Source organism: Apodemus sylvaticus, chromosome 19, assembly GCF_947179515.1.
Source record: "Apodemus sylvaticus chromosome 19, mApoSyl1.1, whole genome shotgun sequence".
Taxonomy (NCBI): domain Eukaryota; kingdom Metazoa; phylum Chordata; class Mammalia; order Rodentia; family Muridae; genus Apodemus; species Apodemus sylvaticus.
This window is the reverse complement of record NC_067490.1, coordinates 31,967,443-31,989,026: the sequence shown is the minus strand read 5'-3', so window position 1 is coordinate 31,989,026 and position 21,584 is coordinate 31,967,443.

Here is a 21,584-nt window from a genome sequence, read left to right as displayed (position 1 = left end):
CCCACTCCAGCTTCCCTGACCAGGCATTCCCTGTACTCTAGGGCAATGACCCTTCAAGGGTTCAAGGGCTTCTCCTGTCACTGATGTCCGATCAGGCCATCCTCTGCTACCTAGGTTGCAATGTTACTCCTGGCCACTGTTAGGTTCTCCCAGTGTTCATTGTGCTGTTTCACTCAATGTATAGGTATGTGTGGCTGGAACTGTCAAACAGTCTGTCTTTTACCCTAGAGCTTACTTTTAATTACATTGCTCAGAATTTTTAATTTAAAAAAAAAAGTGTTAGACTCTTTTACAGAGACCCACCATCATGGGCTGCGTTTGCGACAAGACTGCAAAGAAGTCGGCCTGGGTTATCACCAAGAAGAACTATACTGGCCTAGGTAATGACTTCCACAACAAGAAGCACTTGTGCAAGATGTTGGTTATCCCCAGCAAGAAACTGCAACAAGAGAGCCGGCTATATGATGTGTCTGATGAAGCAGATTCAGTGGCTGTGTGAGAGCTATCTCGATCAAGGTTCAGGAAATGGAGAGAAAGGGAGGAGGAAGGAGGGAGAAGGAGAACAGAGAGGGGTGGGGAAGAGGAAAAAGGGTTTCAGCTACAGACAATGTAATGTGGAGACACATGGAGAAGTAAGGACCAGCTTCTATTATAAATGCTATTGGCAGGTGATGGCTGCTGAGGGTAGGGGAGAAACCCTTTTTGAGGATGTGGCTACTGGTGACCCACGACCCAGTACATGACCATATGAACAGTACTACTTGTATCCATAGGGTTATCGATAACAATAAAAAGGGGAGCACATGAAGTTGGGAGGGAATTAGGGTAACAGACCACAGGGTTGCAGGACAGTAAGGGTGGACAGATTTGATCAAAATACGTTATGAATACATGAAAATTTCAAAGAATAAATAACAATTTAAAAAGCAATGAAAGTTGCCTTTCAGAATTTTGTGCCAGAACCAAAACTCAAAATGCCAGGATTGTCATGAGAAACAGGTCAGTGAGCTACGAAAACTTTGGCTTTTCCCCTGGGAACTCTCAGTGCTACTGAACTCAATGCCAGCAACTCAGCAGAAAAAGAGGTTGGGCGAATGGCAGAAATGTGAAAATTTCTGTTCATCCGAGTACTTGTGGAGATGATAATCACTGAAGGGAAAAGAAGAGGTCCAACAATCTTATCACAAAATAAGCAAATCTTGGGGCCATACAGAGAGGCGAGCAGCTAATGAGATAATATGTATACTAGTAGGAAAAGTTTTGGAGGCTTTGAGTAAGATGGATTTGCAGCCTCATGGGAACAACAATATGAACCAACCAGTACCCCCAGAGTTCCCAGAGAGGAGCCCACCAACCAAATAGTACACATGGAGGGACCAATATCTTCAGCCACATGGGTAGCAGAGTGTGGCCTGGTAGGACATCCATGAGAGGAGAGACCCGTGGACCTGTGAGGCTCATTGCCCCAGGGTAGGGGAATGTCAGGTCAGGGAAGAGGGAGTGGGTGGGTTAGTGAGCAGGGGGGAAGGGGAATGGGATAGAGGGGTTTTTTTGGGGGGGGGGGTGAGGAAAGGGGATAGCATTTGAAATGTAAATAAAGAAAATATCTAATAAAAAAAGATACCACAAGGAGATCTATATCATAAACATGTGTATGGAAACAGATGGAAAGTGTAATTTCAAGCTAAAACATGATGATCATATATCACTTCTCTTCTTCTAAAAAATAAAGTAACAAATGCAGTAGTGATGAGGAGCAGATGAGTCCACAGCTCAAAGCTTGAGGAATATACATGATTGAGAAAAACTGTATCATATATTTTAAAAACACCATATATATTTGAAAACACCTCACACACACACACAAATACACACATACACATTAATATGAGAGCCAAAATTGCGACTTCCTGGAAGATTACCAACATGCCTGTATAACCCTCAAGAGATATGAAGCTACAGGGAATGGGGGGGTCTGCTGGGGGTTAGGGTGGGGGATGGAGGGGACATTCTCTTGAAGACAGGGTGAGGAGGTATGGGATGTGGAACAGTCAGAGGATGGACCAGGAGGGGGATAAAGACTGATGTAGAAAAAGATAAAAGAATAAAGAAAATAAAGGTACATATAAAGATAAGCAAGAACACCCATAAAGCTATATTTATAACTGGCTAAACAAGAACCAGACCAAATGTTACTCCATAGAGAAACTGTAGCACTAGACAAAGTTTTTCCTTCTTCACTGTATTACAGATATTCACATAGTACTCAATGAATTCTAATGAGCTTGCTATAAAGCTGGTGATCAATATAATTGCCTTTATTTAGAATCATTTTCCCCTCATGCTTGATTATTAGATGTTAATTTTTTATTAGTAGCAGACGCCACATTAAAGGTGATTTTCTTTATTTCCTTTGCTGGGGGAGGGTTGAAACAGGGTGGCATTTTGTAGTACAGAATGGACCTCACTATGAGAATCAGACTGGCATTGAGCTTTCATTATTTTTTCTGCCTCAGCTCACCATATCTGGGATTAGAGGCATAAACTATGTCAGGAAAGCTTTCCTTCTTTCTTTTAAAATTATGTTTATTTTTAACCATGATTCTATTATGGCCCAAGAATTATTTCCTTGGGTTCAAATAAGAATGCTTAATGGGTATGGCTATCTTTCAGAGACATCCAACACCCTTGGGATAGGTAAAATAAGATCTGCCAGAAAAAAAAAAGATATCTTTTTACTGGATGTATATGCAAATTATTGAAAAGTTTGTTAAATGGTTCAATAAATGGTATTCTAAACACTAAAAACATTTTTTAAGTTGTTCGTACTTTGCAATAAAAAAGGAAATTGTCATAAACTATAAAAAGGAGATAAAAATACTCTTAGGTAGTAAGATGATGGTAAATATTACCTTTATGTAAATATGAATATCCTGATTTCAATTCAATTAGTTTCAATTTCTAAAGAAGTCACTCAATTATTTCACTCAATGTAGATTATTTTATTTTTAGAAAATAAGGTGTCATGATGATTTATATACATTTTGTAAAAATAGTTTTGTCAAAGATAATGAAAACACATTTAAATCACTGCGATTCTACATTTCATAATGCTGAAAATAATAATAATAATAATAAAACAGTTTCTGAAATGCTCTAATGGTTTGGAAACTAAAGTGCCTGCTGTGCTCTTAACTGGACCCTGTGTACTGGAGACAGTAGAGTTGCCATGATAACAACGGGGAGTAGCTGCCCTGGTCACCAGTGTGATACTACTGTGTCTAGAGGAAAGAGGATACTTTAATAAAATGAATAAAATGCCACTAGTGTTAAGAATTTAAAGAATAAATATAGAAAAGTGTGGAATACAGTTTTTAGATTAAATTAAGAATTGTGCCATCTAAGTTCTAAAACATTATATATGCTACAATGCTGCATTTATATCCATCATTTTCAAAAAGACAGATCTCAGTCCTTTGATAACTTAAAAACCCTATACCTGTTTATAGACCCTGCAAACAGCCTTGTCTGTCAAACACTCAAGTAGGTACTTGATTATCAGTGATTATAATCACTCCAAGAGTTTCCTGAGCAAATATCCACCAAATAGCCACACACTGCCTGTTTCTCCAAAGCAGACTTAATACTCTAGTCTAGTTTTGGATACACAAAAGCTCTTAATCAGACTTTAGTTTATTTAAACCATTGTCCAAAAGTGGTATTGTCCAAGGACTTGTAGGCAAGCATGACCACTATGTGCTACCAGAGGCATACTAACAGAATTTGTCCCAGCTATAATTCTGAGAGAACAGAGAAGATGTTCTCTCATGTTCTGATATAACATCATCTGTTGTGATGTAACAGTGAGAAGGGGCTGGCTTTCCCTTCTCAGGGATGTACATGATAATCTGGCTGAAGCTTTCCCAGAAATAAATCAAAAATCCCCCCCCACCATGCACCTCACAATAGTTTTATCATTTTTAGATCAAAATTAAAACTGAAAAAAAAAAGATTCTTGTCTCGGTATCAGCTCTAATTACTATGTTACAAGAATCAATAACATCTGTACAAGGAAAAAATAGTATTCACATCCACCAAAGTCACTGAGAGCTATCCTCCACCACTATTATTCTGTGGGAAGCCGTCCTGAGCTATTCAGATTTAATGCCTACTCATGGCCCTAAGGTGGTGGCTGCTAAAATTTGAGAACAATTTTTTTTTAATTTTATTCAATATATTTTTTATTTACATTTCAAATGATTTCCCCTTTTCTGGTTCCTCACTCCCCAAAAGTCACATGAGCCCCCTTCGCTCCCTCTGTTCTCCCACCCATCCCTTCCCACTTCCCTGTTCTGGTTTTGTCTTATACTGCTACACTAGGTCTTTCCAGAACTAGGGGCTACTCCTCTGTTCTTCTTATATTCATTTGATGTGTGGATTATGTTTTGGGTATTCCAGTTTTCCAAGCTAATATCTACTTATTAATGAATGCATACCATGATTGATCTTTTGACACTGGGTTACCTCACTTAGTATGATGTTCTCCAGCTCCATCCATTTGTCTAAGAATTTCATGAATTCATTGTTTCTAATGGCTGAATAGTACTCCATTGTGTAGATATACCACATTTTTTGCATCCACTCTTCTGTTGATGGATACCTGTGTTCTTTCCAGCTTCTGGCTATTATAAATAGAGCTTCTATGAACATAGTGGAGCATGTATCCTTATTACATGGTGGGGAATCCTCTGGGTATATGCCCAGGAGTGGTATAGCAGGATCTTTCGGATGTGACATGCCCAGTTTTCTGAGGGACTGCCAGACTGATTTCCAGAGTGGTTGTACCAATTTGCAACCCCACCAGCAGTGGAGGAGTGTTCCTCTTTCTCCACATCCTCGCCAACATCTGCTGTCTCCTGAGTTTTTAATGTTAGCCATTCTGACTGGTGTAAGGTGAAATCTCAGGGTTGTTTCGATTTGCATTTCCCTGATGACTAGTGAAGTTGAGCATTTTTTAAGATGTTTCTCCGCCATCCAAAGTTCTTCAGGTGAGAATTCTTTGTTTAACTCTGTACCCCATTTTTAATAGGGTTATTTGGTTTTCTGGAGTCTAACTTCTTGAGTTCTTTGTATATATTGGATATTAGCCCTCTATCTGATGTAGGGTTGGTGAAGACCTTTTCCCAATTTGTTGGTTGCCGATTTGTCCTTTTGATGGTGTCCTTTGCTTTACAGAAACTTCGTAATTTTATGAGGTCCCATTTGTCAATTCTTGATCTTAGAGCATAAGCTATTGGTGTTCTGTTTAGGAACTTTCCCCCTGTACCGATGTCCTCAAGGGTCTTCCCCAGTTTCTTTTCTGTTAGCTTCAGAGTGTCTGGCTTTATATGGAGGTCCTTGATCCATTTGGAGTTGAGCTTAGTACGAGGAGACAAGGATAGATCAATTTGCATTCTTCTGCATGCTGACCTCCAGTTGAACCAACCCCATTTGTTGAAAAGGCTATCTTTTAGCCATTGGATGTTTTCAGCCCCTTTGTCGAGGATCAAGTGGCCATAGGTGTGTGGGTTCATTTCTGGATCTTCAATCCTGTTCCATTGATCCACCTGCCTATCACTGCACCAATACCATGCTGTTTTTAACACTATTGCTCAGTAATATTGCTTGAGGTCAGGGATACTGATTCCCCCAGAATTTCTTTTGTTGTTGAGAATAGTTTTAGCTATCCTGGGTTTTTTGTTATTCCAGATGAATTTGAGAATTACTCTTTCTAACTCTATGAAGAATTGAGTTGGGATTTTGATGGGTATTGTGTTGAATCTGTATATTGCTTTTGGCAAAATGGCCATTTTAACTATATTAATCCTGCTGATCCATGAGCATGGGAGGTTTTTCCATTTTTTGAGTTCTTCCTCTATTTCCTTCTTCAGAGTCTTGAAGTTCTTGTCATATAGATCTTTCACATGTTTGGTAAGAGTCACCCCAAGGTACTTTATACTGTTTGTGGCTATTGTGAAGGGGGTCATTTCCCTAATTTCTTTCTCAGCCTGCTTATCTTTTGAGTATAGGAAGGCTACTGATTTGCTTGAGTTGATTTTATAACCTGCCACTTTGCTGAAGTTGTTTATCAGCTGTAGGAGTTCTCTAGTGGAGTTTTTTGGGTCACTTAGGTAGACTATCATATCATCTGCAAATAATGATAGTTTGACTTCTTCCTTTCCAATTTGTATCCCTTCGACCTCCTTATATTGTCTAATTGCCTGAGCTACTACCTCAAGTACAATATTGAAAAGATAAGGAGAAAGTGGGCAGCCCTGTCTAGTCCCTGATTTTAGTGGGATTGCTTCAAGTTTCTCTCCATTTAGTTTGATGTTGGCTACCGGTTTGCTGTATATTGCTTTTACTATGTTTAGGTATGGGCCTTGAATTCTTGTTCTTTCCAAGACTTTAAGCATGAAAGGATGCTGAATTTTGTCAAATGCTTTTTCAGCATCCAATGAAATGACCATGTGTTTTTTTCAGACCTTCAAAGAAGACCTAACACCAATACTCTTCAAACTATTCCACAAAATAGAAACAGAAGGAACACTACCCAGTTCCTCCTATGAAGCCACAATTATGCTGATACCAAAACCACACAAAGATTCAACAAAGAAAGAGAACTTCAGACCAATTTCCCTTATGAACATCGATGCAAAAATACTCAATAAAATTCTTGCCAACCGATTCCAAGAACACATCAAAATGATCATCCACCATGATCAAGTAGGCTTTATCCCAGGGATGCAAAGTTGGTTCAATATAGGGAAATCCATCAATGTAACCCACTACACAAAATTTGAGAACAATTAACTAGAGCCTTCCCCATGAGCTATCGGTGCGAGAAGATTCCCGAGAATACCACAAGATGTTCCTGCCCTAACCATGGAATGTTCCTGCTGGTGTTAACTCCGGGTGTCTCCACCTGGATGACCTCCTCGCTTCCTGCTTTCATCGCTAGGGGTGTCTCTGCCCTTCCCTCCTTTGTCTGGTGTGAAGGTTAATTCCTTCTCTGTAAGCCTTAAAACCCACTTACCTCCCCGACATTAAATGAATCCATGACACAACCCAGACTGACTCTGATTTTGTTAGCGTGCTTGGCTTCCCTTTTCTCTCCCCCCCCCCCATTTTTGACCCTCAGGTAGTGCCCCTTTGGGAACCTGGAATAACTGGACCTGCTGGACGGGTCACTATTCATTGCTGAATAGTACAATTATAGGCTATAATTAAAGCATACTATTAGGCTATAAGTCTAATGACAGGTACATAGCCTAGATTTGGTTTCATTCAATGTTAGTATCAGAGGCTATACTATTTGTCCAAGGGCCTGCCAGTGGAAGTCTCTGTTGAAACTAGTCTGAAAACAGTGAAAAAGAATTTGTTCTTTTAAGTGTACTGATAGGACTGCAAAGCAACCAAGATCATGCAAACTATAGTAATAGCACAAATTAAAGAAAACTGAAAAGACAGAAACAGATGAATTTGAAAGACAGGAGATCACTGTTTCAAAATGAAGAATGAGAAAAACCATCTTACAGAGTTTCAATGAAAAGTTTAAGGCAGAGAAGAGAAAACCTTGTACAACAAAATTCTGAGGCAAAAGTTTATAAATGTTGGAAGAGATGTGAGCATCAGACTCATGAAGCTGAGTGAGATCATTTCAAAAAACTCTTTCTATAGAATAAAATATAATAAAATATTTTCTTTTAATACATAGGACATAATGCGGGAAACGAGTTATCAGTAGCATGGGACACTATTCAACTATTAGTAGACATTGCGGAAGTCAGCATTAAACAGGATGATGATTTCAGTGTTGTAAAAATTTCAGGAAGTAAAGAGTTACTTCTAAATATGATACATTAACAAGCAAATACTGTACTTTACAAATGAAAGTTCAGAAATTTGGAATAGGAATGTATTGAGTAACAACATACAGGTCTGTGAAGGCATAAAATTCCTTGGTAAAGATAAAATTGTAGCCGGGCGTGGTGGCACATGCCTGTAATCCCAGCACTTGGGAGGCAGAGGTAGGCAGATTTCTGAGTTCGAGGCCAGCCTGGTCTACTGAGCGAGTTCCAGGACAGCCAGGGCTACACAGAGAAACCCAGTCTCGAAAAAACCAAACCAAAACAAGATAAAATTGTAAATCTAATGTTGGTATAGAAATCACTTTTAATTTAGTATAAACAAAATATTAAAACATTAAAAATAACTAACTGAGAGTATTTTTAATGAGTAGATGATATAAAACAGATGCAAAGTGTGACAGAAGCAATATGAAAAGGTACAAGTATATTTCCATGATAGTAATGGTTTAAAGCATTACTATCTAAATCTATTAATGCATTACATAATTATGACAATGATAAAAACCCTTACATTTATGTAAAAAGAAAAAGGAATCAAATACCACTAAAATACAACAAGTAACAACAGAAGAGGGTGTACTGGCTAGTTTTGTATGTCAACTTGACACAGGCTGGAGTTGTCACAGAGAAAGGAGCTGGGAATGTACCTCCATGAGATCCAACTGTGGGGCATTTTCTCAATTAGCGATCAAAGGGGAAGGGCTCCATGTGTGTGGTGTCATCCATGGGCTGGTAGTCTTAGGGTCTATAATAGAGCAGACTGAGCAAGTCAGGAGAAGCAATCCAGTAAGGAACATCCCTCCATGGCTTCTGCATCAGCTCCTGCTTCCTGACCTGCTTGAGTTCCAGTCCCAACTTCCTTTGGTGGTGAACCACTGTGTGGAAGTGTAAGGTGAATAAACCCTTTCCTCCCCCAACTTGCTTCTTGGTCACTATGTTTGTGCAGGAATAGAAACCCTGACTAAGACAGAGGGTTAATAAAAAACCAAGAAAGTTACAATATATTTTCAATTTATCAGTAATCTAATTCCTGACCTATTTATAATTACTTTAAGTGTCAACATGTTCTAAAATCCAATAAAAAATAAAGAATGTCTAAGTGGAATTAAAATCAAGATGCAAAGATGTACTATTGACCAGAAAATCACTTTACTTTAAAGGTACACATAGTCCAAGGAAAAAAAGAACAATTCTAATGCAAATTAAACCCAAAAGACAGCAGAGGTGGTTTTACCTGCATCAGACAAAAATAAATGGTCATAGCTGCTTTGATCACAGTATCAGAAACAGAAATAACCTCAGTGCATCAAATAATGAACAGATAATGCAAATGTGTTACATTTCTAAAATGGAATAGTATGCAGTTTCAAGGAAACAAAATTGGCTTGATCTTCTTCTAGGACTCCTAACAGTGGGAGTTGGGGCTATCTCTGATACTTTTGTCAGATTTTGGAAACATTTTATTCCTACCGGGTTGCCTCATCCAGCCTTAGTATGAGGGAGGTGCCTAGTCTTACTGCAACTTGATATTCCATGTTTGGTTGATATCCCTGGAAGGCCTGTCCTTTTCTGGAAGGAAACAGAGATAGAGTGGATTGTGGATGGTGGCATGATTGGGAGAGAAGAGGGGAAACTACTGTCTGTATATAATATATGAGAAGAATAACTACAAATTAAAAAAATGAAATAAAAATTTAAAATATAGTTTAAAAACAAGGGACAAAAACAAGACACCTGTGCCCAGAGCAGAACCTGTACTCCGGATCCCCACACACTCATCCCACACCCAGATGCAACTTGATCCCAGGTGCTCTGACTCATCCAGGATCACAGGTGAGAACCCAAAACCTGTCCCAATATCTGGCATAACAAGGACCCCCCCCCCCCCAGAAACTAGAGACTCAGCTACTATGCCCATCCAGAGACCCTTGTTCATTCTGGTTTGTACCTGTGCCCAGGGAAGAGCCTGTATTTTGGATCCCCACCCACTCAGCCCATACCCAGATGCAGCCTGAACCCCATGAGTTCTGACACACCCAGAATCACGGAATCATAGGATTATAGGCTCCCAGGAGGTACAGGCTCCAGTCAGAGATATCTAGGTCAGTTGACACCAGAGATAACCAGATGGCAAGAGGCAAGCACAACAATGTAAGCAACATAAACCAATATTACTTGGCAACATCAGAACCCATTTGGCCCACCACAGAAAACCCTGGATACCCAACACACCTGGAAAGCAAGATTCAGATATAAATTCTCACCTCATGAAGATGATAACTTTAACAAGGATATAATATCTCCCTTAAAGAAATGTAGGAGAAGACATGTAAACAAGTAGAAGCTCTTAAAGAGGAAACATAAATCCCTTAAAAAATTACAGGAAAACATAATCAAACAGCTGAAGTAAATGAACAAAACTATCCAGTATCAAAAAATGGAAATAGAAACATTAAAGAAAACACAAAAGGAGACAACCCTGGATATGGAAAACCTAGGACAGATGCAAGTATCACCAACATAATACAAGACATAGAAGACCGAATCTGAGGTGTGAAAGATACCATGGAAGAAATTGACACAATAGTCAAAGAAAATACAAAAAGCAAAAAGTTCCTAACTCAAAACATTCAAGAAATCCAGGACACAATTAAAACACCAAACCTAAGAATAATAGGTATAGAAGAGAGTGAAAACCCTCAATTCAAAGGGCCACCAAACATCTTCAAAAATTATAGAAGAAAAAAAATTATAGAAGAAAACTTATCTAACCTAAATAAAGAGGTGCCCATAAAAATACAAGAAGCCTCCAGAACACCAAACATATGGGACTAGGAAGGAAATTCCTTCCAGGAATGAAAGAACAGTACAATACACAGAAATCCAACAATGTAATGCACTATATAAACAAACTCAAAGAAAGAACCACATGATCATTTCATTAGATGCTGTTAATGCTATTCGCATTTAAGAAAATACAACAGGTAGATCGGCGGCGGCGGCGGCGGTGGCGGCGGCAGCAGCGGCAGCAGTGGCTGCTCCAGCTGAAGGGCCATCAGCAGTGGAACCAAGGCGTCACAGGGTCCAGTTAGGCCCTGCGCCCACGACCACTGACCTTCGCTGACCAGCCGGACAGCAAGCAGCTGCAGTTGTGTGGCGCCTTTCCTGCACGGAGGCCACTTCAGAACTCGGCCTCCCACCAGTCAGGAGAGGAGGATCCATCTTGGTTCCGTACTCCAGGAATCGGACAGACTGAGGTACACAAACATAATCCGAGGCCAACACCACGGTGGTCTGAGCCCGACGGGCGTTGGCCTGCACCCAGGCCCTGGGCGGGTCGGGGGGCCATCGGGGTGCCAACCCAACCAGGAGGTTTTTTGCCCAGGCCTGCGAGCGCGCCGCCGCCATTTTGCCTGCAGGACGACAGAGAGCTCAGGCGGGCAGACCTGTAACAGGCATAGCCTAAGGCTAACAAAGCGGGGGTCCAGGCCCCAAAAGGCACAGGACTGACCCCAAGAACTGGGCGGCTTGGTGGGCCATCTGTGAGTCAACCCGCCCAGGTGATTGTTAGCAAAGCAGACTCTCCCGGCGCTTTCAGGGAGCGCGGGCGCACACGCCCGCCATCCTAGTCACCTGGCAAACCCAATTAACAGTCAAAGCCATAGGGGAACTTTGCTCGGACCTTGGCCTCCCAGGCTTTTGCCTGGACTCAGGGACTGGGCGGCCAGGCTAACCTTGTGTGCGATAGCCCGGTTGGCAGATCGGCTGCCCAGCGGAGTGAGCGGAACTCAGGGGAGGTCACAGTAGCATACACCGTCAGCACTCCCTGGGAGTGCACACGGGCTCCATCTGCTCCACAGACACAATCTGGGGCAAGGCCTCAGGCAGAAGCCCTTAGCTCTACTCTCTCCGCTTCCGGATCCAGATCAGTCTGGGCGGCAGCATTACATCTCCAAGTCCTGCAAGTGGCTAGCTGGGCTTCCGGGCGGCCAGCTGGGAGAAGTCAGTGTGCTCCAGTGAATCCAGCGGGCCCCAGCGGGAGCCTTCGGGTGCCTGCTTTGGGATCTGAACAGCCTGGGCAGCAGCACACTGTCTACAAGCAGTGCAGGAGGTAAGCTGTGCACCAGAGGCCAACTGGGAAGGGGCAGCTTGCACTGGTGAGTCCAGCACTGACAAGATAAACTAACACCAGTGAGATCTAGATGGCAAAAGGCAAACGCAGGAACGTCACTAACAGAAATCAAGGCAATATGGCAACATCTGAACCCAATTCTCCTCTACCAACATGTCCTGGATACCCCATCACACCAGTAAAACAAGATTTGGATTTAAAATCACTGGTCATGATGCTGGTACAGGAACACATGAAGGTCATACATAAAGAAATTCAGGAGACAATGGATCAAAAGGTAGAAGCCCTTGCAAGGGAAACACAAAAATCATTGAAAGAAATCCAGGAGAATACAAAAGCCAACAAGGAGGAAATGCAAAAAACACTTAAAGAAATACAGGAGAACTTTGCTCAACAGGCTGAGGTCATGAAAGACGAAACACAAAAATCTCTTAAAGAAATACAGGAGAACTTTGGTCAACAGGCTGAGCTCATGAAAGAGAGAACACAAAAATCTCTTAAAGAATTACAGGAAAACACAAACATGCAAGTGAAGGAGCTAAGCAAAACCATCCAGGATCTAAAATCAGAAGTAGAAACAACTAAGAAAACTCAAAGGGAGACAACTTTGGAGATAGAAAGCCTTGGGAAGAAATCAGGGGACAGAGATACAAATATCAACAACAGAATACAAGAGATAGAAGAAAGAATCTCAGATGCTGAAGATTCCATAGAAACCATGGACTCAACAGTTAAAGAAAATGCAAAATGCAAAAAGCTTGTAACCCAAAATATCCAGGAAATCCAGGACACAATGAGAAGACCAAACCTAAGGATTATAGGCATAGAGGAGAGTGAAGATTTACAACTTAAAGGGCCAGCAAATATCTTCAATAAAATTATGGAAGAAAACTTCCCTAACCTAAAGAGAGAGATGCCCATGAAAATACAAGAAGCCTACAGAACTCCAAACAGACTGGACCAGAACAGAAATACTTCCCGTCACATAATAATCAAAACACCAAATGTTCTAAACAAAGAAAGAATACTAAAGGCAGTAAGAGAAAAAGGCCAAGTAACATATAAAGGAAGACCTATCAGAATCACAGCAGACTTTTCACCTGAGACTATGAAGGCTAGAAGGTCCTGGGCAGATCTCATGCAGACTCTAAGAGAACACAAATGCCAACCAAAACTACTATATCCAGCAAAACTCTCAATCACCATAGATGGAGAAACTAAGATATTTCATGACAAAACCAAGTTTACCCAATATCTATCCACAAACCCGGCCCTAAAAAGGATAATAGGAGGACAACACCAATACAAGGAGGGAAACTTCACCCTGGAAAAAGCAAGATAGTAACCTTTCATCAAACCCAAAAGAAGTTAAGCATTCAAATTTAAAAAATAACGTCAAAAATGATAGGAAGTAACAATCACTATTCCTTAATATCTCTTAACATCAATAGACTTAATGCCCCAATAAAAAGACACAGACTAACTGAATGGATACGTAAACAGGACCCTACATTTTGCTGCTTACAGGAAACACACCTCAGGGTCAAAGACAAACACTACCTTAGAGTAAAAGGCTGGAAGACAATTTTACAAGCAAATGGTCTCAGGAAACAAGCTGGAGTAGCCATTTTAATATCAGATAAAATTGACTTTCAGGCAGCAGCAGCAGCAGTGGCTGCTCCAGCTGAAGGGCCATCAGCAGTGGAACCAAGGCGTCACAGGGACCAGTTAGGCCCTGCGCCCACGACCACTGACCTTCGCTGACCAGCCGGACAGCAAGCAGCTGCAGTTGTGCGGCGCCTTTCCTGCACGGAGGCCACTTCAGAACTCGGCCTCCCACCAGTCAGGAGAGGAGCATCCATCTTGGTTCCGTACTCCAGGAATCGGACAGACTGAGGTACACAAACATAATCTGAGGCCAACACCGCGGTGGTCTGAGCCCGACGGGCGTTGGCCTGCACCCAGGCCCTGGGCGGGTCGGGGGGCCATCGGGGTGCCAACACAACCAGGAGGTTTTTTGCCCAGGCCTGCGAGCGCACCGCCTCCATTTTGCCTGCAGGACGACAGAGAGCTCAGGCCGGCAGACCTGTAACAGGCATAGCCTAAGGCTAACAAAGCGGGGGTCCAGGCCCCAAAAGGCACAGGACTGACCCCAAGAACTGGGCGGCTTGGTGGGCCATCTGTGAGTCAACCCGCCCAGGTGATTGTTAGCAAAGCAGACTCTCCCGGCGCTTTCAGGGAGCGCGGGCGCACACGCCCGCCATCCTAGTCACCTGGCAAACCCAATTAACAGTCAAAGCCATAGGGGAACTTTGCTCGGACCTTGGCCTCCCAGGCTTTTGCCTGGACTCAGGGACTGGGCGGCCAGGCTAACCTTGTGTGCGACAGCCCGGTTGGCAGATCAGCTGCCCAGCGGAGTGAGCGGAACACAGGGGAGGTCACAGTAGCATACACCGTCAGCACTCCCTGGGAGTGCACACGGGCTCCATCTGCTCCACAGACACAATCTGGGGCAAGGCCTCAGGCAGAAGCCCTTAGCTCTACTCTCTCCGCTTCCGGATCCAGATCAGTCTGGGCGGCAGCATTACATCTCCAAGTCCTGCAAGTGGCTAGCTGGGCTTCCGGGCGGCCAGCTGGGAGAAGTCAGTGTGCTCCAGTGAATCCAGCGGGCCCCAGCGGGAGCCTTCGGGTGCCTGCTTTGGGATCTGAACAGCCTGGGCAGCAGCACACTGTCTACAAGCAGTGCAGGAGGTAAGCTGTGCACCAGAGGCCAACTGGGAAGGGGCAGCTTGCACTGGTGAGTCCAGCACTGACAAGATAAACTAACACCAGTGAGATCTAGATGGCAAAAGGCAAACGCAGGAACGTCACTAACAGAAATCAAGGCAATATGGCAACATCTGAACCCAATTCTCCTCTACCAACATGTCCTGGATACCCCATCACACCAGTAAAACAAGATTTGGATTTAAAATCACTGGTCATGATGCTGGTACAGGAACACATGAAGGTCATACATAAAGAAATTCAGGAGACAATGGATCAAAAGGTAGAAGCCCTTGCAAGGGAAACACAAAAATCATTGAAAGAAATCCAGGAGAATACAAAAGCCAACAAGGAGGAAATGCAAAAAACACTTAAAGAAATACAGGAGAACTTTGCTCAACAGGCTGAGGTCATGAAAGACGAAACACAAAAATCTCTTAAAGAAATACAGGAGAACTTTGGTCAACAGGCTGAGCTCATGAAAGAGAGAACACAAAAATCTCTTAAAGAATTACAGGAAAACACAAACATGCAAGTGAAGGAGCTAAGCAAAACCATCCAGGATCTAAAATCAGAAGTAGAAACAACTAAGAAAACTCAAAGGGAGACAACTTTGGAGATAGAAAGCCTTGGGAAGAAATCAGGGGACAGAGATACAAATATCAACAACAGAATACAAGAGATAGAAGAAAGAATCTCAGATGCTGAAGATTCCATAGAAACCATGGACTCAACAGTTAAAGAAAATGCAAAATGCAAAAAGCTTGTAACCCAAAATATCCAGGAAATCCAGGACACAATGAGAAGACCAAACCTAAGGATTATAGGCATAGAGGAGAGTGAAGATTTACAACTTAAAGGGCCAGCAAATATCTTCAATAAAATTATGGAAGAAAACTTCCCTAACCTAAAGAGAGAGATGCCCATGAAAATACAAGAAGCCTACAGAACTCCAAACAGACTGGACCAGAACAGAAATACTTCCCGTCACATAATAATCAAAACACCAAATGTTCTAAACAAAGAAAGAATACTAAAGGCAGTAAGAGAAAAAGGCCAAGTAACATATAAAGGAAGACCTATCAGAATCACAGCAGACTTTTCACCTGAGACTATGAAGGCTAGAAGGTCCTGGGCAGATCTCATGCAGACTCTAAGAGAACACAAATGCCAACCAAAACTACTATATCCAGCAAAACTCTCAATCACCATAGATGGAGAAACTAAGATATTTCATGACAAAACCAAGTTTACCCAATATCTATCCACAAACCCGGCCCTAAAAAGGATAATAGGAGGACAACACCAATACAAGGAGGGAAACTTCACCCTGGAAAAAGCAAGATAGTAACCTTTCATCAAACCCAAAAGAAGTTAAGCATTCAAATTTAAAAAATAACGTCAAAAATGATAGGAAGTAACAATCACTATTCCTTAATATCTCTTAACATCAATAGACTTAATGCCCCAATAAAAAGACACAGACTAACTGAATGGATACGTAAACAGGACCCTACATTTTGCTGCTTACAGGAAACACACCTCAGGGTCAAAGACAAACACTACCTTAGAGTAAAAGGCTGGAAGACAATTTTACAAGCAAATGGTCTCAGGAAACAAGCTGGAGTAGCCATTTTAATATCAGATAAAATTGACTTTCAGGCAGCAGCAGCAGCAGTGGCTGCTCCAGCTGAAGGGCCATCAGCAGTGGAACCAAGGCGTCACAGGGACCAGTTAGGCCCTGCGCCCACGACCACTGACCTTCGCTGACCAGCCGGACAGCAAGCAGCTGCAGTTGTGCGGCGCCTTTCCTGCACGGAGGCCACTTCAGAACTCGGCCTCCCACCAGTCAGGAGAGGAGCATCCATCTTGGTTCCGTACTCCAGGAATCGGACAGACTGAGGTACACAAACATAATCTGAGGCCAACACCGCGGTGGTCTGAGCCCGACGGGCGTTGGCCTGCACCCAGGCCCTGGGCGGGTCGGGGGGCCATCGGGGTGCCAACACAACCAGGAGGTTTTTTGCCCAGGCCTGCGAGCGCACCGCCTCCATTTTGCCTGCAGGACGACAGAGAGCTCAGGCCGGCAGACCTGTAACAGGCATAGCCTAAGGCTAACAAAGCGGGGGTCCAGGCCCCAAAAGGCACAGGACTGACCCCAAGAACTGGGCGGCTTGGTGGGCCATCTGTGAGTCAACCCGCCCAGGTGATTGTTAGCAAAGCAGACTCTCCCGGCGCTTTCAGGGAGCGCGGGCGCACACGCCCGCCATCCTAGTCACCTGGCAAACCCAATTAACAGTCAAAGCCATAGGGGAACTTTGCTCGGACCTTGGCCTCCCAGGCTTTTGCCTGGACTCAGGGACTGGGCGGCCAGGCTAACCTTGTGTGCGACAGCCCGGTTGGCAGATCAGCTGCCCAGCGGAGTGAGCGGAACACAGGGGAGGTCACAGTAGCATACACCGTCAGCACTCCCTGGGAGTGCACACGGGCTCCATCTGCTCCACAGACACAATCTGGGGCAAGGCCTCAGGCAGAAGCCCTTAGCTCTACTCTCTCCGCTTCCGGATCCAGATCAGTCTGGGCGGCAGCATTACATCTCCAAGTCCTGCAAGTGGCTAGCTGGGCTTCCGGGCGGCCAGCTGGGAGAAGTCAGTGTGCTCCAGTGAATCCAGCGGGCCCCAGCGGGAGCCTTCGGGTGCCTGCTTTGGGATCTGAACAGCCTGGGCAGCAGCACACTGTCTACAAGCAGTGCAGGAGGTAAGCTGTGCACCAGAGGCCAACTGGGAAGGGGCAGCTTGCACTGGTGAGTCCAGCACTGACAAGATAAACTAACACCAGTGAGATCTAGATGGCAAAAGGCAAACGCAGGAACGTCACTAACAGAAATCAAGGCAATATGGCAACATCTGAACCCAATTCTCCTCTACCAACATGTCCTGGATACCCCATCACACCAGTAAAACAAGATTTGGATTTAAAATCACTGGTCATGATGCTGGTACAGGAACACATGAAGGTCATACATAAAGAAATTCAGGAGACAATGGATCAAAAGGTAGAAGCCCTTGCAAGGGAAACACAAAAATCATTGAAAGAAATCCAGGAGAATACAAAAGCCAACAAGGAGGAAATGCAAAAAACACTTAAAGAAATACAGGAGAACTTTGCTCAACAGGCTGAGGTCATGAAAGACGAAACACAAAAATCTCTTAAAGAAATACAGGAGAACTTTGGTCAACAGGCTGAGCTCATGAAAGAGAGAACACAAAAATCTCTTAAAGAATTACAGGAAAACACAAACATGCAAGTGAAGGAGCTAAGCAAAACCATCCAGGATCTAAAATCAGAAGTAGAAACAACTAAGAAAACTCAAAGGGAGACAACTTTGGAGATAGAAAGCCTTGGGAAGAAATCAGGGGACAGAGATACAAATATCAACAACAGAATACAAGAGATAGAAGAAAGAATCTCAGATGCTGAAGATTCCATAGAAACCATGGACTCAACAGTTAAAGAAAATGCAAAATGCAAAAAGCTTGTAACCCAAAATATCCAGGAAATCCAGGACACAATGAGAAGACCAAACCTAAGGATTATAGGCATAGAGGAGAGTGAAGATTTACAACTTAAAGGGCCAGCAAATATCTTCAATAAAATTATGGAAGAAAACTTCCCTAACCTAAAGAGAGAGATGCCCATGAAAATACAAGAAGCCTACAGAACTCCAAACAGACTGGACCAGAACAGAAATACTTCCCGTCACATAATAATCAAAACACCAAATGTTCTAAACAAAGAAAGAATACTAAAGGCAGTAAGAGAAAAAGGCCAAGTAACATATAAAGGAAGACCTATCAGAATCACAGCAGACTTTTCACCTGAGACTATGAAGGCTAGAAGGTCCTGGGCAGATCTCATGCAGACTCTAAGAGAACACAAATGCCAACCAAAACTACTATATCCAGCAAAACTCTCAATCACCATAGATGGAGAAACTAAGATATTTCATGACAAAACCAAGTTTACCCAATATCTATCCACAAACCCGGCCCTAAAAAGGATAATAGGAGGACAACACCAATACAAGGAGGGAAACTTCACCCTGGAAAAAGCAAGATAGTAACCTTTCATCAAACCCAAAAGAAGTTAAGCATTCAAATTTAAAAAATAACGTCAAAAATGATAGGAAGTAACAATCACTATTCCTTAATATCTCTTAACATCAATAGACTTAATGCCCCAATAAAAAGACACAGACTAACTGAATGGATACGTAAACAGGACCCTACATTTTGCTGCTTACAGGAAACACACCTCAGGGTCAAAGACAAACACTACCTTAGAGTAAAAGGCTGGAAGACAATTTTACAAGCAAATGGTCTCAGGAAACAAGCTGGAGTAGCCATTTTAATATCAGATAAAATTGACTTTCAGGCAGCAGCAGCAGCAGTGGCTGCTCCAGCTGAAGGGCCATCAGCAGTGGAACCAAGGCGTCACAGGGACCAGTTAGGCCCTGCGCCCACGACCACTGACCTTCGCTGACCAGCCGGACAGCAAGCAGCTGCAGTTGTGCGGCGCCTTTCCTGCACGGAGGCCACTTCAGAACTCGGCCTCCCACCAGTCAGGAGAGGAGCATCCATCTTGGTTCCGTACTCCAGGAATCGGACAGACTGAGGTACACAAACATAATCTGAGGCCAACACCGCGGTGGTCTGAGCCCGACGGGCGTTGGCCTGCACCCAGGCCCTGGGCGGGTCGGGGGGCCATCGGGGTGCCAACACAACCAGGAGGTTTTTTGCCCAGGCCTGCGAGCGCACCGCCTCCATTTTGCCTGCAGGACGACAGAGAGCTCAGGCCGGCAGACCTGTAACAGGCATAGCCTAAGGCTAACAAAGCGGGGGTCCAGGCCCCAAAAGGCACAGGACTGACCCCAAGAACTGGGCGGCTTGGTGGGCCATCTGTGAGTCAACCCGCCCAGGTGATTGTTAGCAAAGCAGACTCTCCCGGCGCTTTCAGGGAGCGCGGGCGCACACGCCCGCCATCCTAGTCACCTGGCAAACCCAATTAACAGTCAAAGCCATAGGGGAACTTTGCTCGGACCTTGGCCTCCCAGGCTTTTGCCTGGACTCAGGGACTGGGCGGCCAGGCTAACCTTGTGTGCGACAGCCCGGTTGGCAGATCAGCTGCCCAGCGGAGTGAGCGGAACACAGGGGAGGTCACAGTAGCATACACCGTCAGCACTCCCTGGGAGTGCACACGGGCTCCATCTGCTCCACAGACACAATCTGGGGCAAGGCCTCAGGCAGAAGCCCTTAGCTCTACTCTCTCCGCTTCCGGATCCAGATCAGTCTGGGCGGCAGCATTACATCTCCAAGTCCTGCAAGTGGCTAGCTGGGCTTCCAGGCGGCCAGCTGGGAGAAGTCAGTGTGCTCCAGTGAATCCAGCGGGCCCCAGCGGGAGCCTTCGGGTGCCTGCTTTGGGATCTGAACAGCCTGGGCAGCAGCACACTGTCTACAAGCAGTGCAGGAGGTAAGCTGTGCACCAGAGGCCAACTGGGAAGGGGCAGCTTGCACTGGTGAGTCCAGCACTGACAAGATAAACTAACACCAGTGAGATCTAGATGGCAAAAGGCAAACGCAGGAACGTCACTAACAGAAATCAAGGCAATATGGCAACATCTGAACCCAATTCTCCTCTACCAACATGTCCTGGATACCCCATCACACCAGTAAAACAAGATTTGGATTTAAAATCACTGGTCATGATGCTGGTACAGGAACACATGAAGGTCATACATAAAGAAATTCAGGAGACAATGGATCAAAAGGTAGAAGCCCTTGCAAGGGAAACACAAAAATCATTGAAAGAAATCCAGGAGAATACAAAAGCCAACAAGGAGGAAATGCAAAAAACACTTAAAGAAATACAGGAGAACTTTGCTCAACAGGCTGAGGTCATGAAAGACGAAACACAAAAATCTCTTAAAGAAATACAGGAGAACTTTGGTCAACAGGCTGAGCTCATGAAAGAGAAAACACAAAAATCTCTTAAAGAATTACAGGAAAACACAAACATGCAAGTGAAGGAGCTAAGCAAAACCATCCAGGATCTAAAATCAGAAGTAGAAACAACTAAGAAAACTCAAAGGGAGACAACTTTGGAGATAGAAAGCCTTGGGAAGAAATCAGGGGACAGAGATACAAATATCAACAACAGAATACAAGAGATAGAAGAAAGAATCTCAGATGCTGAAGATTCCATAGAAACCATGGACTCAACAGTTAAAGAAAATGCAAAATGCAAAAAGCTTGTAACCCAAAATATCCAGGAAATCCAGGACACAATGAGAAGACCAAACCTAAGGATTATAGGCATAGAGGAGAGTGAAGATTTACAACTTAAAGGGCCAGCAAATATCTTCAATAAAATTATGGAAGAAAACTTCCCTAACCTAAAGAGAGAGATGCCCATGAAAATACAAGAAGCCTACAGAACTCCAAACAGACTGGACCAGAACAGAAATACTTCCCGTCACATAATAATCAAAACACCAAATGTTCTAAACAAAGAAAGAATACTAAAGGCAGTAAGAGAAAAAGGCCAAGTAACATATAAAGGAAGACCTATCAGAATCACAGCAGACTTTTCACCTGAGACTATGAAGGCTAGAAGGTCCTGGGCAGATCTCATGCAGACTCTAAGAGAACACAAATGCCAACCAAAACTACTATATCCAGCAAAACTCTCAATCACCATAGATGGAGAAACTAAGATAT